The sequence below is a fragment of the Paramormyrops kingsleyae genome, chromosome 12, assembly GCF_048594095.1.
Source record: "Paramormyrops kingsleyae isolate MSU_618 chromosome 12, PKINGS_0.4, whole genome shotgun sequence".
Taxonomy (NCBI): domain Eukaryota; kingdom Metazoa; phylum Chordata; class Actinopteri; order Osteoglossiformes; family Mormyridae; genus Paramormyrops; species Paramormyrops kingsleyae.
Genome location: NC_132808.1, coordinates 20,629,479 through 20,655,401, shown reverse-complemented (window position 1 = coordinate 20,655,401; position 25,923 = coordinate 20,629,479). Strand labels below are relative to the sequence as shown.

Genomic DNA, 25,923 nt, shown 5'->3' with positions numbered 1-25,923 from the left:
GTCTGTGGATCTCTGAGGACTGGATTGGGAAACACTGCTAAAAGGAAACTGTAAACTCTGTCCATCTCTGCTGAATGAACACCCCTGGAAAATTTTGCTAGTGGTTGTCTCTCCTGTTTGTAACACACTCGTGAAGGCACACACATGTACACACACACACACACACACCAGAAATATGTTCCCCACAACGGCAAAAAAAAAAGTTTTTTTTTTTTTTTAACATTGTGGGGGACATTTGGTCGCCACAATGTAATATAAACCTAATCCACTTACACACACACACCTGCATGCACACATACCAGCAGTTCTATACATATTTGTTAATTAAGCCAGTTCCCATTCCTTAATCATCTCTCCTTCACCTTTCTCTCTTTGAGACCACTATCAGGGGAGGGGCCAGGGGAGGGGCCATAGTGATGACAGGATACTCAGGGTCAGCCGTACTGGCTTTGTTCCCACTCTCTGGCCCGTAGCATCTATTGTGCTAGCACTAATGGCACGTGGGGGCGGGGGGTGTGACCCACGGCCCATTTCCCGTGATGATGGATAGGACTCGGCCTGGCCGACCTAATGAGGGCACCTAGGGGCCCAAGGCAGGATTGTAAGGAGACATGAGTGTCTCACTCCAGCGCACACATTCCGGATTTTTTTTCTTCTATCGATTCGGATTTCCACTTTCATCCATGTATCCTAATGATCTAATCGCGCCTAGAAAAGAGGCCCGAGTTGGGAAGCCCCGTTGGCTTTAACAAAGCCCCGATTGTCTGTCTGTGTGAAGACGCCTGTGTGTGTCACGGTGAGGGGAGGCAGGTACACAGCCGCCCGCAATTCACTAGACACACTTACTGTAACACGCACCCCCAGCTTGCCCAACAGTCATGTGAATCTGCCTGAGGCCGACACGTCCAATCAACATGTCAGGATAACAGAACGTTGGCAATGTTAGCAAACCACAATATGTTTCTCAGCTGGCTGGGTTGCGTACAAAATAAATTTTATTATGTAAGATTTTTCCATATTTACTGGTTTTAGTGTCCCTTACTGGGTTGTTCCTTGCCCTGCACCCTCTGACCCACCATAACCCTGAACAGGATAAGCGGTTTCAGAAAATGGATGGATAGATGGATGCAATCTTTTTTTGTGCACAGTGTCCTACCATTAAAGCTCAGATCTAGAGACCAGGGTCCAGTCCGTACCCAGTAGGGTCACAAGACACGGCCCCCTGGACCACAACAGACGTTACTGCCTCCCACAGAGGTGTAGGGGAGGCAGATTAACGGCAGTGTAGGGGACGCCTTGTAGTAGGCCTACTCATAGCATCCAAGGCTTTTATTGTCTGTGCAACCTAACCTGCTCGTGACTAATCACATTCGCCGGGTTTCTCTGCTCTGCCTGGAATGCTTCAGCGAGTGGTGAACTCCTCCGACAGCACGTCATTCCTCCATCTCCAGAAAAGCGACCTCTTCCAAGAGCTTCTCTTCTCAGAATCACTGATGACGGCACAGTCATCGCAGGACGTGCGCTGCATTCTAACACACTGCTGCAATTCTTCACTGTCAGCTGAGGCAGAAGGTTCTCTTTTAGCTGGGGTGTGATTTTTTTTTTTAAAGCTATATCAAGCAGATCAACATCCGCTGTAAATATATGCCCACACTTCCCAAGGAAGTGATATGTAATCAGGACTATCACAGACAGTCGCATGTAATGGAATCTAAACATGTCTGCTGTTAAGTGAAGAAACGGCAGATGTATGGGAATGGGGTAATGGAAGTCCAGCTTTTAACAGTGCTAAAGTGGTTAACGGCATAAACGTTTAACCTTGAAGGCCTGGTGCCTCCTACTGTGACATTCCTTCTGTGAGGTAATAAGCGTGACTCAGAACTGGAATAGAATGCCCAGATGCATAAATGTAGTATTATTGGAAGCCAGGCACTCAGTCAGATAGAACAATTTCAGGTGTGTGCCCTCACTCCAAATGTGTTTGCTTCCAATTAGACATGCAGGCAATTATGAAAATTATGAGTCTGAACCCCCTTTGAACCTCTGGTTGGCGACATCTACCCTCCCCACCCCCCGGAAAATTATTTCTGGCTACAGGCCTGATGTAAGTTAATGAATTTGTGTGTGTGTAAACCAGAGGCCCACACAGAAACTCCAACAAACGCCCTGAAGTCTGAGGAGCATCGGCCTCAGTGACACAGCGTGAGAAAGCACCATGTGTGACCATCAGTCAGCAGCACCTCGAATGCCATAGCAGTGAGGCGGCAGAGGCGCAAAGCAGCAGGCCGATTCATCGCCTCGAGGCCCAGATATGATCTCCCACTCCTGCTTTTGTGGGATAGCTTCTTCATCCCTGGATTCCCTGAGCTCCCCAATCACCCAATAACAACAATATAGCGCACCGTTTCCCAATCTGCTCCTCTGGGACCTGCAGACAGTCCAAGGTGTTGCCCTACTGGGAGCTGAGAGGAAGCAAAAATGTGGACACTCTGACAGGGAGCTCGGAGGGAGCAAAAATGTGGACCGTCTGTGGGTCCCTGAGGACCGGGTTGGGAAACACTGATATAGACCAACCTAATGAGGGGACCTCACACTGTGTACAGTCGTAACACCAGTTATTACATAAGCAGGACTGGCACCCCTCCAAGAACACAAACTAATCAAATGAAAACACTGGTCTGAAATTCTCGGCCGGGATTTATGGCTGGCACCACAGGAGCGTTTCCAAGGTTTCTGTATTCATGCTTTCCAGGTGCCCTGGTTCACAAGTAGACATACTGTACTAGGGGCACCGTGTGAATGTGTTCCCCTGTGACATGCTAGCCTCCTTTCATGGGTGTCCTCCCGCCGCCACAGCATGCCACGCCAGCTAATTACAGGAGAGACTGTTTTCCTAACCCCTTCTTAGCGTGATCTCGGCACCTCGCGAATGCCGGCAGTGTTACGCAAAGCAAGACACAACACGCTGCACAGACCCTGATTCTGCTTACACGCTCGGCCCCTTTTTCTCAGGTTCACAGCTAGGCGTTCTCTCTCCCTCTCTCCCTCGCGTCTCGGAGTGTCGACAGGGCTTCGTGAGGACTTCAATGAGCAGAAAATACCACAGAATAAAGGATTCATGCAGGGCTGAAATAAAACACTTCAAGGGACAGGTTTGGCTGAGTTAAAAGCGGCGAGTAAAATGACTCCCCTTGTGGAAATCTCAGTCCCAGGCTGAAGAAATCCTTCTTTTATGCGATCATGAAAAATCTCAGCCGGAAGCCTTACGACAAAAGCTGCCCGTTGTTTTCATTTTTCCACAGCTGGCTGGACACTATGTAACAGATAAGCAGCATGTAGCAATCAGTTACATGATGGAGAGTCATCTGTGACTAGACAAGGCCTGTGGTCCAGCTGTCACAGTGCTGCTTGAGGAAAATCAGATCAACAGCGATGCAAGTAAGTAAATGCATCAATCCACCATCATGAACTCCACAGGGCAACGGAAAAAAACTCAAGCTCTGCGATTTACCTTCTGAAGCCTGCTAAGTGATGCAGACAATGCGAAGAACTATTTCCTTCATTTTTTTTGTGCTTTTCTACATAATTCCTATAGTCCTGTAACTGGCTGCATGTAATCCCTCCCACAAAGTCAGGAAGTTTGCAAGCCCTTATATTAAAGTCCTGGCAAATGGACAGGGGATTGTAGGCACAGAGGCAGGACAATCATCTCTATAGCAAAAGTTCACTTAACTGTTTATGGGTCACTGCTGTATTTCCAAGGAGTTGAGTAAGAAATGAAACAGTCATCCCACTACGAATCGCAAGTCACGTTTTGTTTGGAGAGGAAATGAATGGGGCAGGAATTTAAAGAATGACGACGTTCATCCTTTGTTTGTTGTTCTTATTAAGGAGGGGGGAATCGCAGTTTAATTGCCTGGGCGGAACTGTGTGGACGGTGGGTGGCGGACCCATGCTTAGTCATGTGACCAATGGAGGACCCCCAAAAACAGGCTGGGTGGGTGGCCCAGCTGCAGGTCTGGAGGAAGATTTCTGAGGGAGCGATGAATGCATCGCCCCTGCATGGCAAACTTGACCGTAAAATTGGGCATTTGTTTGAAAACAAGGATTAATTGTAGAATCACTGAACCCAGGCAATAAAGGGGAATTGAACAGGTGTACCAGGAAACTAGCACGTCTGCCTCAAAATGATAAATCAAATCAGTTTTTGGATGAATGAAATTAGTCTCACTAAATGTCTCGCTTTGCCAATGTTTGAGGCTTACTATTTTGCTTCGATTCTTCTTTATATTTACCATTTCCAGTAATTTGTGAGCCATGTTTTACTTCCCGGAATCACGTCAGAAATAAGCTCTGCTACTGAGCATCCCTGAATATGCTCCCATGTTTAATTGGTCCCTTCTAAGATAATTTGTTCTCATTACAAAGTTTATTTGCTGCTGTAATGTGTAGTGTAATAGTGTCTATGTTTGCAAACTACGCTTGCAAAGCCATTTGTGTAAGAAGTGCAGCTCAGGTCTTGCCAGAGAATTCTGTGTTTTCCTTTGATGAGCAGTGAGTCCCAGATGTAGATGAGAGGGTTTGCAGGCTGAAGACTGGGATTGATTGCAGTCACCTTCGATCCCCTAATCATAGGGTTCCAGCCAGTAATTTCAGCAGCACCAGGAGGAGAATGGAGCATGCATCTTAGACTCCTCGCCCAAAATATTTATACACACACCCGGAAGACTCCTGTACAAGCACTGAGAAACATGACCTCAAATCAATTTTCAGAGCAGTTTAATTCAGTCAAATGTGATTTAAAACGTACTTATTCTGCGTTTGGAACAGAGCAGTACATGGGAGCTAAACGCAATGACGTAAAAAAGGAAAATCTGAATATGGATGGAACAAATATACCTGGTGGTTGCTCCTCTTAACATCAGACTCTCAAACTCGTTAGAAAGAGACTGCATTGAAAACACGACGATAAACACTGTCGAAAACACTGATCAACAGCTTTCACAATGACGGTTTAGCCCTGCCTGTACAGTGTTTTAGTTGATATGTGAATAGTGAGCTCATACAATCCACATAATTGCATAGCTCTATTGCTCTATTAAAAAAATATTTCTCTGAAACCACAAGTAGATTCTGGAAAAAGTCCGGTTTAGACATAATGGGCCCGGCTACCTTCATGAGTCTCAGAGAAGGGCTGTAAAACACATCATCCACAGCAGACTAATCTGACTAAGCATGCTTACTCTACACGTTCATTCATGAGCAACTTCAAGTAAAGGTGGGGTTTTCCCACAATATTCAGACGAAGGACACAGATGGATCTCCTCACACGCTCCTTCGCAGTGCCACAGACAGACAGACACACACACACACAGAGGGACATGCAGGCGGTTGGCACTTACCTCGTGCCTCCATGTCCCGTCAGACGCTCCCTGATAAGTAACCACGCTGCCTCTGCACCTCCGCTGCTCCTCCGCTACCATCTGATTGACGGGGAGCCAAACTCCACACTCCCGCCCCGCGGCGACCCCACACCCACCCCTGAAGAGGGAGGGAGGAGAGAGGAATCTGGTGAGTGCAAGTATGGCGGTGGCAGGGGGGGGGGATGTTCTGCACACTCAGAGCTTCTTTTTTGTTTTTCTTTGAGGGGGGTGGAGTTCGAGGGACTGAAAAAAAACCAGCTAATTCAAGTGGGGAGAGGTTAGGATAAACATGGAGGTATGAGATCAAAGGAGCCTCAGGCTGGTCCCACTTGTGGAGGTTGGGGGGGGGGGGGGCAGTGCCTATCTCTTTGTATAATTACAAGCTGGAGGCTCTGCAGGCTTTTATCTGATTATGTTGTAGACTTCCCTAGAACGGGCAACCACTTCATCAGTGTCTGCATCTCTCCAATCACCTGTTTCGAAAGCTTGATTGACTGCGTCTGGCAAAATGTCATTATGATTAATAACTGATGGCTGGTTGATGGTATAATGACGTAATCAATTCATTCTCATGTGCTCCTGAATTCAGATCATAGCACAGCTATGGCGATGCTCTAGAGCGCAAGACCCTCTAGCGTGCAGCTGATACCACACATCCTTTGCCGCTACATGTTCTTGTTCTGTAGTTATCAAAGCAAAAGATTAATGATGACCATGACTGCATATTACAATCAGAATCAGAATCTTTATTGTTCGTCAGTTGGACAAGGAATTCCTCTTGGTGCAGGTGTGAACACAAAGAGATATACAAGATAAAAGACAGACAAGAGATAATTAAAAACAAATCTGCCCCCCGATTCCAAATCCAGGCCTTGTTTTCATTTCTCCCAAGTTGTTAGTTTAGTTAGTTGGGGCAGCGTGTGGCTCAGTGGGCTGAGCCTGTGTGCCTGTAATCACAAGGCCACTGGTTCAAACCCCCCCTCAGCACATCTGTGGCTCCTTGAGCAAGGTCCTAAGCTCCCAGCGCCCTGGGTGCCCCAAGAGGTGGCTACCCTTCGCAGACAGCTTGCTCTGTGAAGAGCAAGTCGAGGGAAGTGTTAAAAACAATTTCAATAAAGGATTGATTCATAACTACTGATTACAAATGGCTGAAGGCTTCACAACCAGCTCTTGGGCAAAGGATGGCTAGAAAATCAGCCAGGACTTGGACCATGAATCCCAAGATTTCAACAGCCCTGGACTATACACATGCAAACTGCAAGTAGAAAGAATGTGCAGGGTAACAAGTTAAAGTGCATATGTGTAGTAGCTGCAATAGTGAACCTGGGAAGGCTCTTACGTGGAAGTATTACACCATGGGATAGGCTGTAGTTATATGCAACTGGAGAGTGACTGAGGCAATACTGCTTTTAATTTGTTCAGATTCTGATTAAGTAACTTGCTGACCGATATAAAGTAACCAGATGGCACAGATTCTGTATTTATCTATTTGTTTGTTTGTTTATTTACTTATGAATGATTTTCATACCACGACAGTCTGCAGATCATGGCATCTGCTGGACCCAGCCCCAGGATAGTACCCTTTGTAATTCTAATATCACAAATAGTAAATCTCATTCGCCAGCAGAAGTCAAATAGTTCTGAAAGACATTATATCTAAAGACATTAAATCATTATGTCTTCTGTCAGTGATACATCATGGAGCTTAATAACATTGACAGCTTCAACTCCTCAGGCACATAAGAGGCATTGCAGTTCTACAGCACGTGAGGATCCACTCAGAACAGCAGTTCATGGATGTCCAGGCTGAAAGAGAATATGTGCAGTCTTGTTCCATATCCAGCAATAGACAGACTGCTCCCCCTCTTCAAAGGCAAAAAGCAGCAACAACATTGACACTGAAACTGAGAAAACAGGTTGTCTTGGTTTTGGTGTGGATTTTGGAGTTCTTCCTGTTTTCTTCAAAGCCAAACAAATGAAGTAAGATATTCTATCGCAAGATTAAAAAGAGCCAAAGACACTCGATTTTAATCATATCTTTATTTTGATTAAATATGCAGTTACGGTGTTTGGCCATGATGGGGCAGTATTGTTCATCTCAAAAATGCTGCATGTTCAGGTCATGTTTTCGAGGTTCTTTAGGGGTATTAAGGTCTCCAGTTTCCCTTACTGGTCCCAATGATTCCTGTTCAGTTGACTATACTAATCTCTCTACATCTGACCCCGAAGTTGTGGTTGTGGCGCCGGTATGGTGCCTGTCCTGATTTCTGTAGAAATGGCTCCATTCAGCTCTGCATGGCCAAGCATAGAAATGAATCCTAACACATCTGCACACTGGTGATGCTGGCAAGGGGCATCACATGCAAGGGTCAATGAAGATCGGCGTGTTAATCAACTGCTTCTTACATAAGAGCTTGATCAGGAAAAATCTGTGGCAAACTGCAGTGCTCCTTAACCAAGTTGCTCTCCTGACGGTAATGTGTGCCATGGTGCCGAAAGAGACAAGATTCCATTTCCAGCTGTCATTTAAATAAACATAGTAACTGACTGAGTGGGTCTCACTGTCAAATTTATTGATTGCTAACTCACATGAAGCATTAATGATTTAAAATATGCCAAAATATCATATGGCTGAAATTTACCACTGGAATGAAACAACTTAATTTTTGCATGACACTGTCTTTTATGAATCTCTGCCCCCAATATCTAAATGAGAGAATACAAAAAAATGCTTCTTTTATTGAAAGCAAAATAAAAAAATGCAGGCAACATGACGATATTTGCCGTTTCTGACACGCAAAACCGTTTGCTAAGTTTTACAAATCATGCAAGCAGTTTACCTCAGACCCACAAGCAGACCTATAAGAAGTGATGGGACCTTTAAATCTTTTTTTTTTTTTTAAAAGATTGAAGTAAATCAGCCTTACTGCATGGCTCACTAGACACCTAATGATCTAATCATCTCACCATGGATTGAAGCAGCTGATGTGTGTGGGCGTGAATCATCTTAGTATCTTGTCCAGCATCTCAGAATGCTTACTAACAATGCTGTTTAGATTCAGCAGATGCAGTTTTTGACAGCCCGAGATAGAAATCGAATTGCTACAATTCCTACAATAAAACTGAAGAAAAAGAAACACTTCCTCAAAGCACTGTCCTGACTCTTTAGTGATGCTCAAGCAACAGGCCGCCAGTTACCCAAAACTGACACAAGTTGGCCCTATCTGTGTAAGAGAGGGTACCTCAACTCTATCTGCCATTAGTCTCCTTAGATCACAGTGTATCACCTACCCCCAGGTACTTGTGGAGGTGTGTAGAGAACGTCATGCTCAGTCCTATCCACACATTTTATACAGTCTCATTAAATCAACCACTCAAGTCTTGCTGTAATTTTTCAAACACAGTGCTTCAGTGAAAAAAACCTTGCATTATTAATAGATAAAGTGTACTGTTATAAATTATGCACATTTGTTTTGATGAAAGCCTGCACTAAGCAGCAGCACTAAGAAGAACACAATGCAATATCCAGTGGCCTCAGAGTAGAGAGACATCAAGCAGTTATCCAACAGCGCCTCCTTATGGTCACCATTGGCTTCACGGAAGCAGAATGACACTGTTCATTTGGCCTTCCATTGGTCAGTCCACCCACTCAGATAGACCCCACTGCTTTGTTCGTCTTACGGAAACACAATGCAGAGCAAATGAAGTGTGACGATCCAGGACATTTCTGGTAATTGCTGTTCCAACACAGTGCCAAGCAGTTACAAAGGTTCCAGTCTTGCCAACACTAACACTATCCACTCCTCCAAAGAGTCTTATACCCACAGAAACTGGACAGTATGAGGGGCATCACTGAATGCATCCATGTGACGCTGCTGCTCCTGGGCCAACTGGACGCCCAGGCGGACCCAACTGACCCCCTTGGGGACCGCAAACCGGGCAAAGCCATTCTGGAGATGCTGCACGTGGACAGGCTGTCGGGGCAGCGGAGCGAGCCGCACCCTTACATGATGCACATCTACCAGCTGCTGGATCCGCAGGAGGCCGCAGACCCGAGTGGCTCCGATGGGACGCTAGTGCAGAGTTTCCGGAGTCTTCAAGGTAGGAGTTCTGGTCCAGCCGCCACCCCCACAAAACAGGTCTCATTGCTGTAAAGCCGCTTGTTTCAGTGCAATTTAACAGCCAGGGCGGTGGGGATATTTTAGGAAGCATGTTGAAAGCAGATTTTTCCAGAGACAATCAGACATTTCAAGATAGGGGTTTCTGGTGTCGACTCTTTCACTTCAGACAGGACAAAGAGCTGGAGTGCTGAGCATTTAACTGCTGTGTGCACAAGTCTCATTGTCTCAGTGACACTACTGAAAATGCACCATTTGAACAATGTAACACAGGAAGCCAACAGCCAGGAAGCCTGGTGAATATATATATATAGATTAATGCAAGTATACAGTTCTGCATTCATTTAGTATATAGACTGATCTTTAAATATGAAAATGGTTTTGAATTTCCATGATGTAGCCCATGGTGATACATCACTGCTAATATTAAATATATTTACAATGAAGGTGTTACCTTGAAGTGAAGCTATTCATCCTATTCATATATTTTCTTTGGCAAACTGCAGCAGGTTCTTCCTTGTTTCTCATTAATGAAGGGCTTCTTCCTTGCATTATGGCACTTCTGTCATGCTTCTAGAAGCCTGATACATATACAGTGCACTTCACACCTGCACTTAATGTTTCCCATTCCTTTTGAAGGTCACTTGATGTCATCCTCCTATTCATGAGAAACTGTCGGATAAGTCAACGGTCATCTCTGGCATTAGAATGTTGCTTCTGCCCTCTACCTGGCTGGTTTCTGGTAGTTCCCAGCGTCTCCTGCTTTACCTTGTTCTTGTGTCCTGCTGTCTTAGAAATTTTCAACCTGGAAGCAGCCTGCCTCACAGCGTAGCATTCTGCCAGCAGGACCAAGATTAAACCAGGATTTAAAAATGCAGATGTTTAAAAATATAGAGGGGTCTCTTAATTTTTTCCAAGGCTGTATTTTTCCAACACTGCTCCCCCTGCTGCTGAAATGTTGCGCCTGATTTCTGACCACGCCTCCGTCGTAAACAGCATCCCAGTTTGGGCCACCAGGGTGGATCTGGTTCAACGTGTCGCACCTGATGCCGTCCATGTCGGCAGCGGAGCTGGTGTTGCTGAGGCGGACGCTACACCCCGAGCCCCTCAGCGTCAGCGTGGCCATTCATGCCGGCCCCGCCCTGGATGGGCGCCCCCTAGCCGTCGACCGACTGCCGCCATCGCCATGTTCGACGTCTCGGCGGCGCTGACGTGGGTGAAGGGGTTAGCTGGGGGGGCCGCTGGCTTCCGGCTGCGCTACGCGGATGAGAGCGGGAACCTGGAGCTCCACGAGGCCTTGACTCAGAGCCTGTACTGCCTGAACACCAGCGCTCAGAGCCAGCCGCTGCTGGTGGCCTACCGCCTGGGCCGGCCTCGGCAAGTGGCCCGACCCACAGCCCCCAGCTCTCAGTGCAGGCAGCAGCACCACCGCTGTGGCTCTGCCCTTAGGAGGCAGTCAGCACCACCTGCTCCCAGCTGCCGCCTCCACAAACACTATGTGGATTTTCAGGATCTGTCCGACTGGGTGCTGCAACCCCTGGGATTCAGCTTCAGTTTCTGCAGGTGGGTGCCTAGCAGTTTCTGCTACTTCCTGTCGGGGTTGTCTGACCATCTAACTGGCTTTGAATCATTAGGAACAACAACTTATACGATTGCAGCTACTGAGGTCCAGGGTTGTGCAGAGACTTTTCAAGGGGCAGGTGATCGACCAGCAGGTGGTGGGTGGGGGGTCAGAAAATTTTGTGAATTTTGAGGGCGGGGGCATGTTCAATCGTTAATGCAAAATGCCATTTATAATCTCAGGAAAGGTATTGCTGTGGTATCCCAAAGCAAAGTAATTAAGTTGCAAAACATGCACCTGTTAGAATGGATTAAAATTCTAAACTGTTTTGAAAAAGGAGGATATAAATTAAGTCATTTAAACGTAGCATCCCAATGTAGTGGCACCTGTAGCCCTGGAAGCCCAGGAGAAGACAGCAGGGAAAGCAGAGAAAGGGGCGTCGACCCAGACAACGGGTAGGTTTTGATGTGCTTTCTGGTGGGGAGGGGAGATACTGCTAATTACTGCTAATATTTTAATGACTAATTTTAGATATAATAACGATAACCATTTTAAAACTCGTGGGAGTTTTACACAAAAATGTTGGCAGAATGAAAAATAATTGGTTCAGACAGAAAATCAATCAGATTGTAGAGGCAGATCCAAGCAACTAAAGGAGGCATAACCAAGACATCTGACCAAGATCTGATTGGTTATCTCCCTGAACCAATTATTTTCCTTTCAACCCTCAAAACGTTTTTGTGTAAGTAATACTCCCATGGGCCATATTAAACTATTATTATTTGTAATTTAATGATCTGTAAAGGGTAGTGTATATCTAAAAAATAAAATCCAGTGCACGTTGACAGTACTAGATTTATTAAAATATAATAAATCTATAAATAAAACAAAAATTAAAATAGAAATGGACAGCCAGATTTACTATTGTTAATATGACTAAAATATGAGTAAAGTTTGCATGGGTGTAGATTTGGGTATGGACTGTAGGGACATGTCTCTACCAGTATTGTGGGGGTTCCATGTCTGTTTAGGGGGGCAGGGGGTTCGGGGCTGATGTGGTCTCTACCAATGTTGAAAGCAAACATACGCCCTTGAAAGTCTGAGTAACAGTTTAAATATGAAAACAAACAAACAATCGATAATGGTGCATTGATCTGCCGACTCCTATTTTCTGCCTGCTAATTACAGAAGCTTTTTGGCAATGTGACGTTTTCGTGAACCTTTCAGTTTCAGGTCAGAGTGCCTCCCTCAGCACATGTCGGCGATTACCGTGATGTACCGGAGCGACGCAGACGACATCGCGATCGGCCGGCTGGGAAACAGGTCGGCTGCGTGTGCCGGCGCTCAGCGTCCTAGACACATGGGCCTTCAGCATCCCTCATGGGCACAAATGCACTCTTCCAGCAACGGCAAAAAATTCCCCTACGCAAAACATTCAAAAACCGATGGGAAAAAAAACATGCCAAAACAGTGAGTTCAAGACAAATTGACTGATTTCAGCACTTAATAATAATAGTAATACTAATAACAATGACACTTTATTGATCTCACATGGGGAAATTCTCATCTTGGTTACACCATCTTGCTTTCCATGACACACAGACACATGAGAGCAATCTTGGCAGTGAATAGCATTTATCTGCAGTGGTGCCCATGGAGCTGGGGGGTTAAAGGCCTTTCTCAGGGGCCCATAGGTATGATTATTCTGCTGAGGCTGGGCTCACATCAGCAACCTTCCAATCACAGGCACAGAGGCTTAGCCCAATAACCTTGACAGACTCACTCTGTCACACATCTTATGTCTTACCATAGTGCAGTAATTACTGTTTTTCTCGATTGCTTTGGAGCATTTCTGAAATGATGATTAACATTTGTAAACCAACTAGCGTAACCCACACACCAAAATGTCACTCCATTTCTCATTGTTTCACATACATTTCTAAATGTTTTAGCTTATATGTGCAAATGGTTTCATACAATTGTCATCATTCGGCACAATTTTCAGTTACTTTAGCCTTATTGGTCAAAATACATATTTCCCATTGTAATAATTCTACATCCAATACAATATACAGTGGTACCTCAGAACTCGAATTTAATCCGTTCAGAACTCTGGATCAAATCTTAAAAATTCGAGTTGTGATCGAATTTTCCCCATAAGAAATAATGGAAAACCAATTAATTAGTTTAAGGATAATCTGAACGTAACCTTAAATATGTTTACCATTTCTAAATTGATAGTGTTTGGTCATGAATAACATGTTGGGTATTGTTCTTTAAAATGGCAATTAATTACACTGTGACAACATGCCCAAAAAATGTCTATGTGTAGCTATTGTGTAATTAAATCAAAATTAATTTAGGAATGAATATACAAAGCATATTAAACTGTAAATTGAACCATTGTCTTTCTTATGAACAAGGCTGCATTTTCTAGTGGTTTTGTGGAAAATGTTGTGTGCCAGCACGCCCCGTTCTCCCCGACTTACGGTGGTATTTGAAGGCCACAGCCCTGTACTCTTGTGCAGTTACATGCCCGCATGCGGGTCGTTAATGGGGCGGAGCTTTCGAGCTAACCCCTCGGCGGCTCCATGCTGGGACATCTTCGCGCTCAGAGGGGTGCTTTTGCCCTTCGGCACTATCTCGGCTCCGGCTGTAGCCTTTTCGCCTATACCCAAAATAACATAGTCTGGCTAGCGAACTATCCGAAAAAATGTCATCTTTTACAATTAATATATATTAATTTGGATGATTTTCCTAATTGGGAAAAAGCACCGTCCTGTTATAGGTTACTTTCCAGGCATATTTTTGCATCTCTTGCCAAAACCGTTTTTGAGTGACATTTACATGGAGATTTAAACATTCTAATATTGTTGCCGGCAGCAATTACTCGACTCCGTCTTGTTTGACACAGGTAACAGGCAAGACTTTGCTTTAATTAAGGGTGGCAGGGTAATAACGCTACTCAGTACACCTGCCTTCATGAAACAAACGGCGATCACTTTTTTACTGTTTTTCTCCACATGTTCACCAGTATACCTCGCATAAAGCCGAACATCGTTAGTTATAATTAAGCACTTAACATTCTGGCTCAAATGTATAATTTCTGAATAATACTATTAATGATAGCCAAGTATAGTACATGTAGTATCAACTCTACCTCGAGATACACCGCTAACCTACAGTGTTTCCAGCAGCGGAAGTTCCGCCCACTTCGCATCAGAAACTGATTGGTCGACAGTCTTGTCCGTCATAGAACAGCCATATCCGTGCCTGAAGTGAACCCAAATGATCGGTGACATGTAGGGGGATTTCGCTCGCCTATCCTAAGCTGCCGTATACTATTCGGAATAAGTGTGGTCACATTTTTTCATGTAAGAAACGCGTCGATTTTGTGGAGCTATCGATGATCATTTATCACGGTTTGGTGCAGTAAAAAGGCAATTATGGTTGTTTATTTAGATCTGAATATACACATCGGAGCTATTTAATTCTTTGTCGCTCATCTATGTAGGGAAAACCAACTGGATCAGCCAACCTGCAGCCCTTCTTTATATGAACAGATAGGCAGGTTTCTTTGGGAGAAACGTGTGCTAATGAAAATTCAGTATGTCAGGAAAGCATTTGAAAGGACATGAGGTCAGTTGCTGCATCAAATATTCCATATTCGGATTCAATATAATATTTTGGGTAAGTACATTTCTTTGTATTGCTGTTGGCGTCATAATTTCGCTTGAGCGTTTATTTTCTATGTGCTTTAAAGGTTCAGTCCAGCAATGTGTGGCAGAATTGAACAACCATTAATTTATTTGTGAATTAACTGGCGAATCAAACATTGTAAATGCATAACGTTGAAGGGCAACGGAGTTAAACCAGTATAGGTTTTCGTGAAAGATACTTCGAGGGATCCTAGAGACACACAGTATAACTGACATAATATACCGAGATAAATCCGCATTTTCATTCATCTGACCGGTCATTTGTGCCTTGCTGTTTGGATGCGATGCAGTCGTTTGCCAACGTTAAGTATTATGGACAGGCGTGTAATATTACCTGAAGGAGGTGTGCTGAACACCGGTAAGCCGCTTTCTCTTTGGCCTGGGCATTACCTACTGTTACTATGCGGCCGTTTAAATATGTCTAAGAGGAGAAGTGTACGATTGTTTTACTTAGTTCCTTAATGAGAGACATCGCCGTTACGTGAGGCTAAACGTACAGTATAACGGAAATGACATCTGCTCATATATAAACATACGTTTAGAGTGTAGGGCATACGATAATTTTCTATATTATTTTAATGTTTTAATTTTAATTATTTTAATGTTATTTTTCTTTGTGTTACATTTCTTGTTGAACTTTTTCAAGAAGGATTTCATGCTGAAAAAAAAATATCCAACTTTGAAACTGAAGGAGTGAATTCACACCTATATAATCGCATAACAAGAATGTCTATATGGAGTTCCCAACTCTCATACCTCTGACGTGACACTCACGCTTTCAAACTCTCACAAAAGAAATCTATATTAGTCCATTATAAACCTAAAATTAGTTACATCAAAAGCTTTGGTTGTATCAAACCCTACATACTATTTACAGGGTAATAAAACTCTTGCATACATGTAAATGAGTGCGCAGACTCGTCTCGAATTGAAAATCTGACGCCAGCCAGCTGGCCTAAGTTGGCAACCTTGTGTATGTAAGAATCAATTAGGCAATAAAGTCTTTATCATTGTAACTGAAATCATCAAATGTCAGCTCTGCATTGCACTGAATTCCGACTATCACAAAGAGGGTTGAATAAGGTGTCCGGCAAACCTGTTATTCCTTGCTTGTGGCACCAGCTACTGAGGAGATGCTCTCCGTTTTGGCTGTGTTATGCTCCGACTCACAGATGGATGAATTTAATAAGATGAGTGGACCATTTGGTGTCTTTTAGCTGCATTATGGGCAAAGCTGTGCTGAAACCAAAACGAAAGGAGTCATCGTGACTAGAAAAGCAGTGTGTTTCCAGAATGTTCTATTGGTTAGAAAAGGAGTGTTCCTGTGGGGGTGATTCCTGCCCGGTGCCTCTTTCTGGGAGAGGTGTTCGCCTCCTGTCTAATTTGAGAGCCCTGACTGAGTTGTAAGCACTGTCATGCCACCTCAGAAAGTGGACAAAGTTGACAGCGTCTAAATAAATATCGCCGCTGCTCCATGCTCAGGCTGACTGCTGGGAAATAGTGACCTTACCTCCACCCACTCCTGTCAGCCCGTTTCCCTGGCTTGCTGTTATTTTTGCTGCCTTTCTGCAAGTTTCCATGATAGGAGCTTCGTCAGCCTCAACTGACAGACAGCTGTCATCTGGGGGGGTGGAGTCCCTCTTCACGATGCGGTCTTCAACTGCTAATCGCCACCTTAATGGTGCATTATTGCTTTTGGCAGCAAGCGAAACCTTGAAAGGCTAAAAGGACTCAAAGTATTTATAAACGCATTCTAGGTGAAGGTTTATTGTCATAAAAAGTCACCCGTGAATTGGGATGAATGACCATTGATGTTGTTTATCTGAGTATGAGAAAACGAAGGAGCAAATCTACTGGGGGCGGTTTTTTATCCAAACCTACAGCATCATTTCAGGAGAAACCCTAATCCTGGCGTTTGGAAAAACAGATGGCTCTCAATGGCTTTTTAGACCGAGGTGACATAAGATGCTGTTGATCATCTGCAATTCTGTCCCCTTTTACTTTTCTACTTTTGCTTCCTGAATCATCTTCATCAACTCCAATATGCTGTAAGACGCTCCTGTTCAAAATCTGTGTCAATGTAAAAAAGGCTTCCTTGTGTAACTTCCCCTTTTTCACATTTGACTTTGAAATTAGTTTTTTCCTCTTTCTGTTTAAATGTGAAATGCATGTGTTTTTTTATTTTATAAGAGAGGATCTACTATATTTCCAACAGGAATACTGACATATGCACAACTTGGGTTGTTATACCATATACAGTATTACAATACTATGTGGCAAATATGAAAACTTTTCAAACATTGTAGCCGAGGGATTACGATTATTGGTAACCCTTTACTTGAGGGGCACAAATACTTAGTAGTAACTCAGTTACTACTGAAGTACAAATTATGAACAAATATAGTAGCTACTTAAAAGATGTATCATGATTTATTAATGATGAACAAACATGAGATCAGTATGTAACTAAGACTTAGTTTGTGGTTAATTCATAATATACTATTATGCTATTACTTATTTTTCTGTGCCCTGTCAAGTAAAGTGTTACCAGATGATGAATCTAAATAGAACTGAAAGTATATGCATTACTATGGGCTAAAGTAGAATCCTTTGTTGAAGAAGAGACAGTTTGACCATCACCTCTGTGAGGTTCCAGAGAAAGTACAATCACCAGGGGTCCATGTAACTGCGGCCCGTCAGAGGCTGGTACGGCAGTGCTAACTACATGCTGCTGGTGCTTCTCTGTATGTGTCGAGTGGTTGTGGTGCCTTTCTGGGCTACTTGCCACTGCAGTCATCTTATGGAGAAATACAGTCTACTACACACCATGAGGTTTCTCTGCCACAGCGCTGGAAGAGTTACCTCTGGCCTTGACTGGTACTTCACATTTATATATATATATAGCCGAGATCAGTTATTCTCAGCTCCTTGTCGGTAATCCACTAGCAGAGCTGTGTTTCCTGGCAGACAGTGCCAGGGGGCACCAGCAGGGTTTTGCTGTGAAAGAACACTATAAAGAGATGGTTTGTGCTGGGCTGAGCCCAGGTGACTAACTGGAAGAAAAGGGTGGCTTTGCTGACACCAAGTTGAAGCTAGTTGTTCTAGCAGGACATGCTTACTTGTCGCGCATCTCCCACAGTGGCCTCTTGTGCTCCTGAGGCTTTGGTGTAATTCTGGGCCTCACTGTGGCTGTACACACAAGCACAGATGTTTCAGGCTAGCTCCATCTAATGGAGGGGGCATGCAGGAACCAAGCCGTACCAGAGCCGTACTGCGAAGAGAGACTAGTTGCTGTGCGGTTCCATCTCTCTCCGAATTTCCACTGCAGAAGGGCTCGGTAAAGGCGTTGCCGAGTTTGGAGAGCAACAGTGACGTAAAACTGAAGAGACTCTTGTTGACTGTTCACACGGTGTACATCATGATTTACTATGTGCAAATTTCTGCTAGCACATCTGTGAGAATCACCGTATTACGTTGCTGCAGAATTAGCATTAGCTTCTGTAAATTTGCTTTATGAATCCATTCCAGTCAGCTGTTCTATTGTACTGTTTTGTATTGTTCCCGTTGGCAGTAGAAGAGTACCATTAGTCTGCTTTGTGTTTTTCCTGTTTATTTCCTCAGATGTGAGGTAAGTATTATTTTATGAACACTGCCGCTGCATGCGTTTCAGCTTCCTGTATATTATCTTAAACCAGTGTGGACTTTTACTAAAGCTGAATCTTTGCAGAATGTTTGTTTCTTAAATGTCTCGTGTTGTTCAGTTGCTCTACTCGGCCGATGACAGCACCCCCTTCAGGCAGCTAGCTGTCATACCCTGAATGTCATCCCTGTGCACTTGTTTTTCAGGAAACTGAATTGAAGATTGTGGTTTTGAGTTAATAACGGTGCCTGTTTTTCGTTTCTCAGTATAAATATGAACTTGCTAATCTGACTTAATGTCATCAAAGTGAAGAGGTACCAGTGGTCTCTTGTCTTGCTGATGGTTTCTTTTTGTGTGGTCATAACCTGCACCCTTTACTGGGGAAATGGAAGAGTCCTCTAAGACAAGAAGCCCAGTCCCCAGTAGGGCTGTAGCTATCCATTCTTTTAGTAATCGACTATTCTGTTGATTATTCCATTGATTGAGTAATAAGATAAGAAATACTTTTGTCTTATTAAAGAGCAATAGTAACTATTCAAAAGAGAAAAAAGACAGGTCTGTTAAAATTAACAACCCATTGGTTTCCTTTTTAGATTTTAATGGTATCTTAAATCAAGCCACAATAACTGTAACTGTGCAGACTTTTATTTAATGCATCCTCCCCGAACACTAAGAACAGTTTCTAAACAAATTTAACTTTTGACATCTCACACACCGGTCCTTCAGCAAGCTAGAAGTTGCTATTTTCGCATGCAGCATGCTAGAACTTAATTCTTTCATTTTTATGGGGAAAAACATAATTTGAAAAATTAATATTTAACAATTTTTAACAATTTTCCAATCAAAGTAATGTACAAATAATATTTTGTAATGTTTCATAAAGGCTGCCAGGCAAAATATGCCTTCTGGTCTCAGAAGTGTCCAATGATCAAAATCCATTGTCATTTTTATTCCTCAAAACAAGCTAAATTGGGTGAATTGGGCAAACATGGCAAAAACTACTGCTGTATGTAATGTCCCACTCACATCTTACACTTTAGGGACAAAGAGTGGGGGTGGGAGTAATATGGGTAAAAAATATAGCTCAATATGGACAAACAGAAGTTTTTAATTTATTTAAATGATTTTCTAAGTAATTCAATATGAGGGAGATGTAATTGTGGAGAAAAAAAAAGCAATTTGTGTTCGACCGCTGTTTACAAACGCAGCACTTAAAAAGCACATGTAAAAATACAGACACTTTACCACAAATAAATTACCACAAAATAATTTAAGCTATTTTTCCCATAAATTTGGTAGTAAATTCACACTATTATTCTTATTATTTCTATTTACCTTCTATTTACACACACACTCACTCTTTTTTTGCTGTCTCTCACACACACACTCACTCTCACTCTTTCTTGCTGTCTCTCTCACACACACACACACACACTCACTCACTCTTTCTTGCTGTCTCTCTCTCACACACACACACACTCACTCTTTCTTGCTGTCTCTCTCACACACACACACACTCACTCACTCTTTCTTGCTGTCTCTCTCACACACACACTCACTCTCACTCTTTCTTGCTGTCTCACACTCACTCTCACTCTTTCTTGCTGTCTCACACACACACTCACTCTCACTCTTTCTTGCTGTCTCTCTCACACACACACACTCACTCACTCTTTCTTGCTGTCTCTCTCTCTCTCACACACACACACACACACTCACTCTTTCTTGCTGTCTCTCTCACACACACTCTCTCACTCTTTCTTGCTGTCTCTCTCACACTCACACACACACACACACACTCTTTCTTGCTGTCTCTCTCACACTCACTCTTTCTTGCTTTCTCTCTCTCTCTCTCTCTTTCTCCCTTACCGCCACCTTGTTTGCACCCCCCCCCCCCGCATACTTCTGTCTGACAGAAACAAGGCCGCTGTTCTTAGTTGTGCTTATGTAGCGGTATGTGAGAACAGCTTACAAGCACAAAAGAAAAGCATCATCCGCCCCGTCCACCCCCCCCCCCCATCTTTAAAATGTCAGCAGACAAGAGAAGACAGGCGTCACAGGCATTAAAGGAAGCTCGGTGGAGATAAGCCAATAAACCGTAATAAACAGCACTGTCAAATTGGTCATTCTTGCTCTGGCGTGAGCATTACTTATTATTATTATTTTATTGTTATTATTATTATTATTATTATTATTATTGTTACAGTTTATTTAATGGGCCTGTGCTTTGTTCGCTCGTTAACCTGCATAATTAAAACAGGTATTTTAAAATGGGTACTTCATTTGACATTGAAAGAGGGACCGAACACTTATTAATTTTGGTTGAGGCTGATCTGCCTGATCTGATTCGCTCATTCTTTGCCCACATGCTGTTGTATGAACCGACCCAGTGCCTTGCTGATGTGCAATTTCTGGGCGAGAGCAAGGCACGGTGGCACCGTTCCCAGCCTTCCGAAGAAATTCTCTCGATTTTCAGTTTAGAGCCAAGGAGGACGGATTGTGTTTTGGCAGAATAATGTTGTTTTAAGAGGTCTGTTTCTCATCTTAAGCATAACACAGGTTTGAGTCCTGGCCTTCCTTAACTGAGGCTGAAGTAGACTTGGTCAGGGGGTTACAGTTCATAAATGCCGCGAGGTCGACGCCGATACAGGTGTTTATCGTATCTTGAGACGTGCGATCCTAGTTAATAACTGGGGCTTTTCCTGATGCACACACTAAAGCCATGGCTTATTATCTCAAAAGCGATTGAGAGGAACTGACTGTAGTGAATACAGAAACTCAATACTGAAAGATAACAAGGCATAAATTAATTGTACACAGCCCCACCTTATGCATGTAGAGAAAAAAATGTATCCGGTGGCATGTCATGGGGGAAAGTGACAACGCCCATTTGTGGAAACCTGAATTTTCAAAGCTTTTTATGTTTTAAGGAATTCTTGGTTAAAGAATTGCATCTTTCCCCTTTTGCTAGTTTTGATGGGAGGGTTAAGTGTGGGGTCTCTCTGGAGTCATGTGTTCTTGTGCTTACGGAGGCTAAAGCTGTGAAAGATCGGTCTTTATTTCTAGTAATGACAAAAACAATGATTTTTACAGTGGGTGGAATTGTCAGAGGCTGTTGATCCCTGATTGGTTCAGGCAACTGCCCATCGATTGGTTTGTTGCTTCTTGTTGGCTTACTGTATAGATGGTGGTTGATGGCACCTAGTATTTCCCAGCCCGTGTGCATTGTGGGCACCAGTCAGCTGCTATGGCCTCCGCTCAGTTTCTCTCCTGAGAGGGGTTCTGAAGTTTGCCACTCCTGCTGCCAGACAGGAAGTGGCCATAACGCAGGCTTCCCCGTCCCTTCCGACAATCCTACCCACCACCTTTCTTTCATTTTTGGCTATCTATGGTAGGGTCATCCAGTAATGCAGCGTGAGGTCTGCAATGCGACCTGAATCTCCTCTAGTGCATGTCATTGTTTCATTGAGAATTATAGCACTGGACTTATGCGGGTATGAATAATTTAATAACTGGGTCACTTACCTCTCAGCAGATTTTTTTTTTTTCCTTTATGAAAAAGGTGATGTTATTTTCTGCCCATCTCTAGAATAGAAGCTTATGATTCCCAGTCTAAACAGTTATCTTCCATGCCTGTGTATATAGTATTGCTCTTTGAAATTTGTATTAATTCTACACAGATTACTCTAATTTTATCGAACAAGCCTTTTGGTTCAACCTCCAACATTCATAGATCCTTTGATATGACATGCACAGCTTTGAAACCGTTACTAGGGCAACTTTTTTTTTTTTTTTTTTTTTTGAACATCATGTTTTTTATTTAGAACTGAGAAATGTAATCAGCTGTATCTTATTTCTTGTCCTCCTACAAGGCTCTGAAAATAACCAAAAAGTCAAAACGACGCCCACCTTGGACAGCTTCTCACTCAAACAGGATGCTAGATAAACATGCGGTTATTTCTGTCATTTATGACATATTGGGCCGTGTGTATACAATAACTATATGTATTACTGACATTTGAGTGTCAGAATATTTTTTTTTAAATATGCTTGATTGATCAAAATTGCAGAATATGCTGATATTCAGCTAACCCGGATTCCTCTATGCATTGCTACCCAAGGACTGTCTGGTATTTTAGCGCCTGGTGTTTTTAACATGGCAGTGTACGTGCTGTGAACGTCGGAGGTGCCTTCAGAGGAATGTGGAAGTGGAGGGTGAAGCGTGTTTGGTGTTTACCCTAGAGGACAATGGCATTGTGACCTCGCAGCCAGGTTTCGCTGCAGATTCCGGTTGGGCCTCAGTTGCCAGAAGTAACATATCTGTCTGTGTCTGCTGTCTTCCAGTTGCTGGGTGTGGCCTTCTTGGGGATCGGCTTGTGGGCATGGAGCGAGAAGGTGAGTCTGATGCATGTTCTTGTGTTTATAGGTAATGTTGAATGTCTTTTTTTTTTTTTTGAAGCGCCACTGATAATTCGTTGTAATAGAAGACGTGGAGTGGGTGGTGAATGAAAGAAGGTTTGTAACTTTTATATACCACTTTTTCAAACACCCAAATCGCTTTACAGAAGCAATGGGGAGCCACTTCAACCAGCATCACTGTGTAGCCCCCACCTGGATGACGGCAGTCACTCTGTGCCAGTACGCTCACCACACAGTAGCTAAGGTGGTGAAGGGGCAGGAGAGAAATCACCAGTTAGATGCAGGGGATCGTTAAGAGGGCAGATTTGAAAAGGCCACAGTGAGTAATTTTAGCCAGGATATCATGGGTACCACCTCTACTCTTTCGAAAGATGCCCAGGGATCTGGCCTCAGAGAGTCAGGATCTCTGCTTTGTAGAGATGTTGTTTGGTTGTCTCATGCAGATTTGTGTATTTGGTTGTGCATACATCTATTTGTGCATATGTGTCACCTGACCACAGCGAAGAATTCCATGCCTGTCAAACAATGAGAGGCATCTTTAACAGCTACTGTACCTGCTGCTATGGCTACGGTTCTGCCGCCATACGGCGATGCCGGTACGGAGGAGAGTCACATTAACGGCCCAGGCTGGATCTCTCTTCGTCCCACTGCCGTCAGTGTCCGTGTTGGCGCTCACGGCAAAGCAGAGAGCTGAGAGACAGAAGTAGACTGTTAATAGAATGAACAGACCCTGATAAAATATTAACATTGTCTATTAATAGCTGGACTATGACTATATACACTCTGATTAAATGTCTTTGTGCATTAAGGTTCATATTAAAACAGCAGGCATTCAATAGATGGATGAAATGGAATTCCATTGCCCCTTTGTGTATTTCAAATTTATATTTTATCCATAGTGTATGTTTGGCCCCTATGATGGACTGGAATTTCGGCCAGGGTATACAGTACCCCAGTCTGGTGCCCTCTGCTGCCTGGGATAAGCTCCAGGTGTCCTTGGAGCTCTGCCTGAGCCCTGTCTGACATAAACAGTTGTATTAGATGCATTTGATAGCATTGAACTTCAGTTTTCTTGATTTTTTTCCCCTGTCATTTATTTCTAATTCAGTTCAATTCAGTTTATTTTTATATAGCGCCTTTCACAACAGAGTCGTCCCAAAGCGCTTTACATGGGTGTGTTGTGATACATTACACCATCTTTAGAGACAGTAATACAGAATGGGAAAAAGGAAGGAAAGAAATTAAGTAAAGAAAGCCAGATGACAACGGAGGAGAGGAACCAAAAACTCCCAAATAAGGAGAGAAAAACCTCTGAGTATCTAAGGTCAACTGGCTGCCCGACCCCCCTGGGCATACTAACATTACTGAAAACAGAAAAGAGTGGCCTTGCTTACTAAAAGCTAGATGTGAAGAGTTTAAACCAAGGCATTTTTTATATGTTTACATTTTAGTTTTTTTGCCGTCAGTTCGTCCGTCACGATTTACGTTCAAATGACGATCCTGCTTATGTGGTGGATTGATGGATTTTTATTGCTGCTGCTGCTGTTTTGGTCATAAGGGTCTCTGGCCATTTCGCATTTCTTGAAGTTGTGTCTCGGGGGATATGTTCTTCCAAAATAAAAAAATCAGTACCAAAAAGGGCGCATTTCTTTCCTTAATTCTGTTTTCCTGTTGATGCCAGTGATCTGGATCCATTGTGGCCACTTCAGTGTTTTAGGTTTTGTCTGCCAACCAAAATAATTGCATATTTTGTACGCATTTTCCTGCATTCTGGGCTGATGCTTTGGGGGGGATCGTGTTGGAAAACACACGCATAGCTGCTCAGGAAGGCTGACTGTGAGAGAGTTTCACATTCTGATGAGCTCACACAAACTGTTGTTTTGAGGTTTGATGCCGGGCCCAGAGGCACCTGCTGCATGCTGCTTTGAGAAGTTTGATTTGTTGTCATAAGCGTCAATGACATGACGTGCATATTTTTCCCAATCCATTATTTTTTTTTAAATCTGTTAAACACAGAGCATGCCTAACATCATTGTTTGAAACCTCTTTAATGTGAATATACTTTCACTACATTCAAATAAAACAGTCGATTATGTATCTCAAAGTCCAAAAATGTCAGGTGGTGCAACAGTTGGAACATACAGGCAGAGTAAAAAAGCTATTGAAATTTGATCTTTAAATAACTAAAAAAATTAAATTGTTTACTTTGCTAAACTTCTATGTCTGAAACCTTTAAGCTCACAAATAGTTGCAAAACACTGTTTTAAAACTATTAAGATAATTTATAATTATTTGTCTGCAAATTTACATTACCTCAAATGTCAGTCGGCACAAATCGGGAATGGGGGTTTGTTATTTAAAAGTCATTTCAGAAAACATTGGACTGGATGTTGCATCAAAAAGAAGAACCTAAATGATCTTCATGGTGCAATGATCTAACTATTGACAAAAATTACCATTTTCAAATAGTTAGGTTAACAGTATTTCCATGTCATGTGGTACAACCCATGAAAAAACACAGACATACTGTTATATGATAAAACTCTTTATTTATTATTAAAATCGTATCAAATTAATTTGATATCAGGGACAAACGTTTGTGCAGGTGTCCCAAATGTGGAAAACAAATTGCAGTATAGACACTTCCATGGCTACTTTATGAAGGTTTCAAAAATAATTATAAAATAAATTTTTTTGGTTGTGCCACCTGACGTTTGTCATTTTGTGACGCCTTATTTCTCATTGTCCCCTATAACTCCCTTCCTAACATACTTGCTAGAAAGTAAAGCATCAGGGTTGGATATCAGCAGTTAATTTTATTGCTGAAACATTAATATGAAAAGAAACTGAGGAAAAATATCAAGGACAAAGTCTGAGGGGAAAAGGAAACCCCATTTATTCAGAGTGAATGTCAGCAATGTCTGGAATGTTCCCTGTATACAGGACAGACTGAAAGCATCAGATTGCAATACTGCTTCTGGGAAAGGGCACCATGATGGATTTCCAAAACAATTACTTGGAGAGCCTTTACATTGGAACTTGA

The 25,923-nt window shown here is 43.0% G+C and overlaps 1 protein-coding gene and 1 pseudogene across 2 annotated transcripts in view; one reads left to right on the top strand and one right to left on the bottom strand.

Annotated features, from left to right (window-relative positions):
• The window catches only part of frem1a (Fras1 related extracellular matrix 1a), a 31,147-nt gene extending 25,611 nt beyond the window's left edge, over positions 1–5,536 (bottom strand). For both annotated transcript variants that reach the window (XR_011981813.1, XM_023820929.2), the window contains exon 1: positions 5,403–5,536. The gene's annotated coding sequence lies outside the window, so the exon portion shown is untranslated. The remainder of the gene's footprint in view (positions 1–5,402) is intronic.
• A 4,960-nt stretch (positions 5,537–10,496) lies between these two features.
• On the top strand, positions 10,497–13,502 carry LOC140593543 (uncharacterized; annotated as a pseudogene).
• The last annotated feature ends 12,421 nt before the right edge of the window (positions 13,503–25,923 follow it).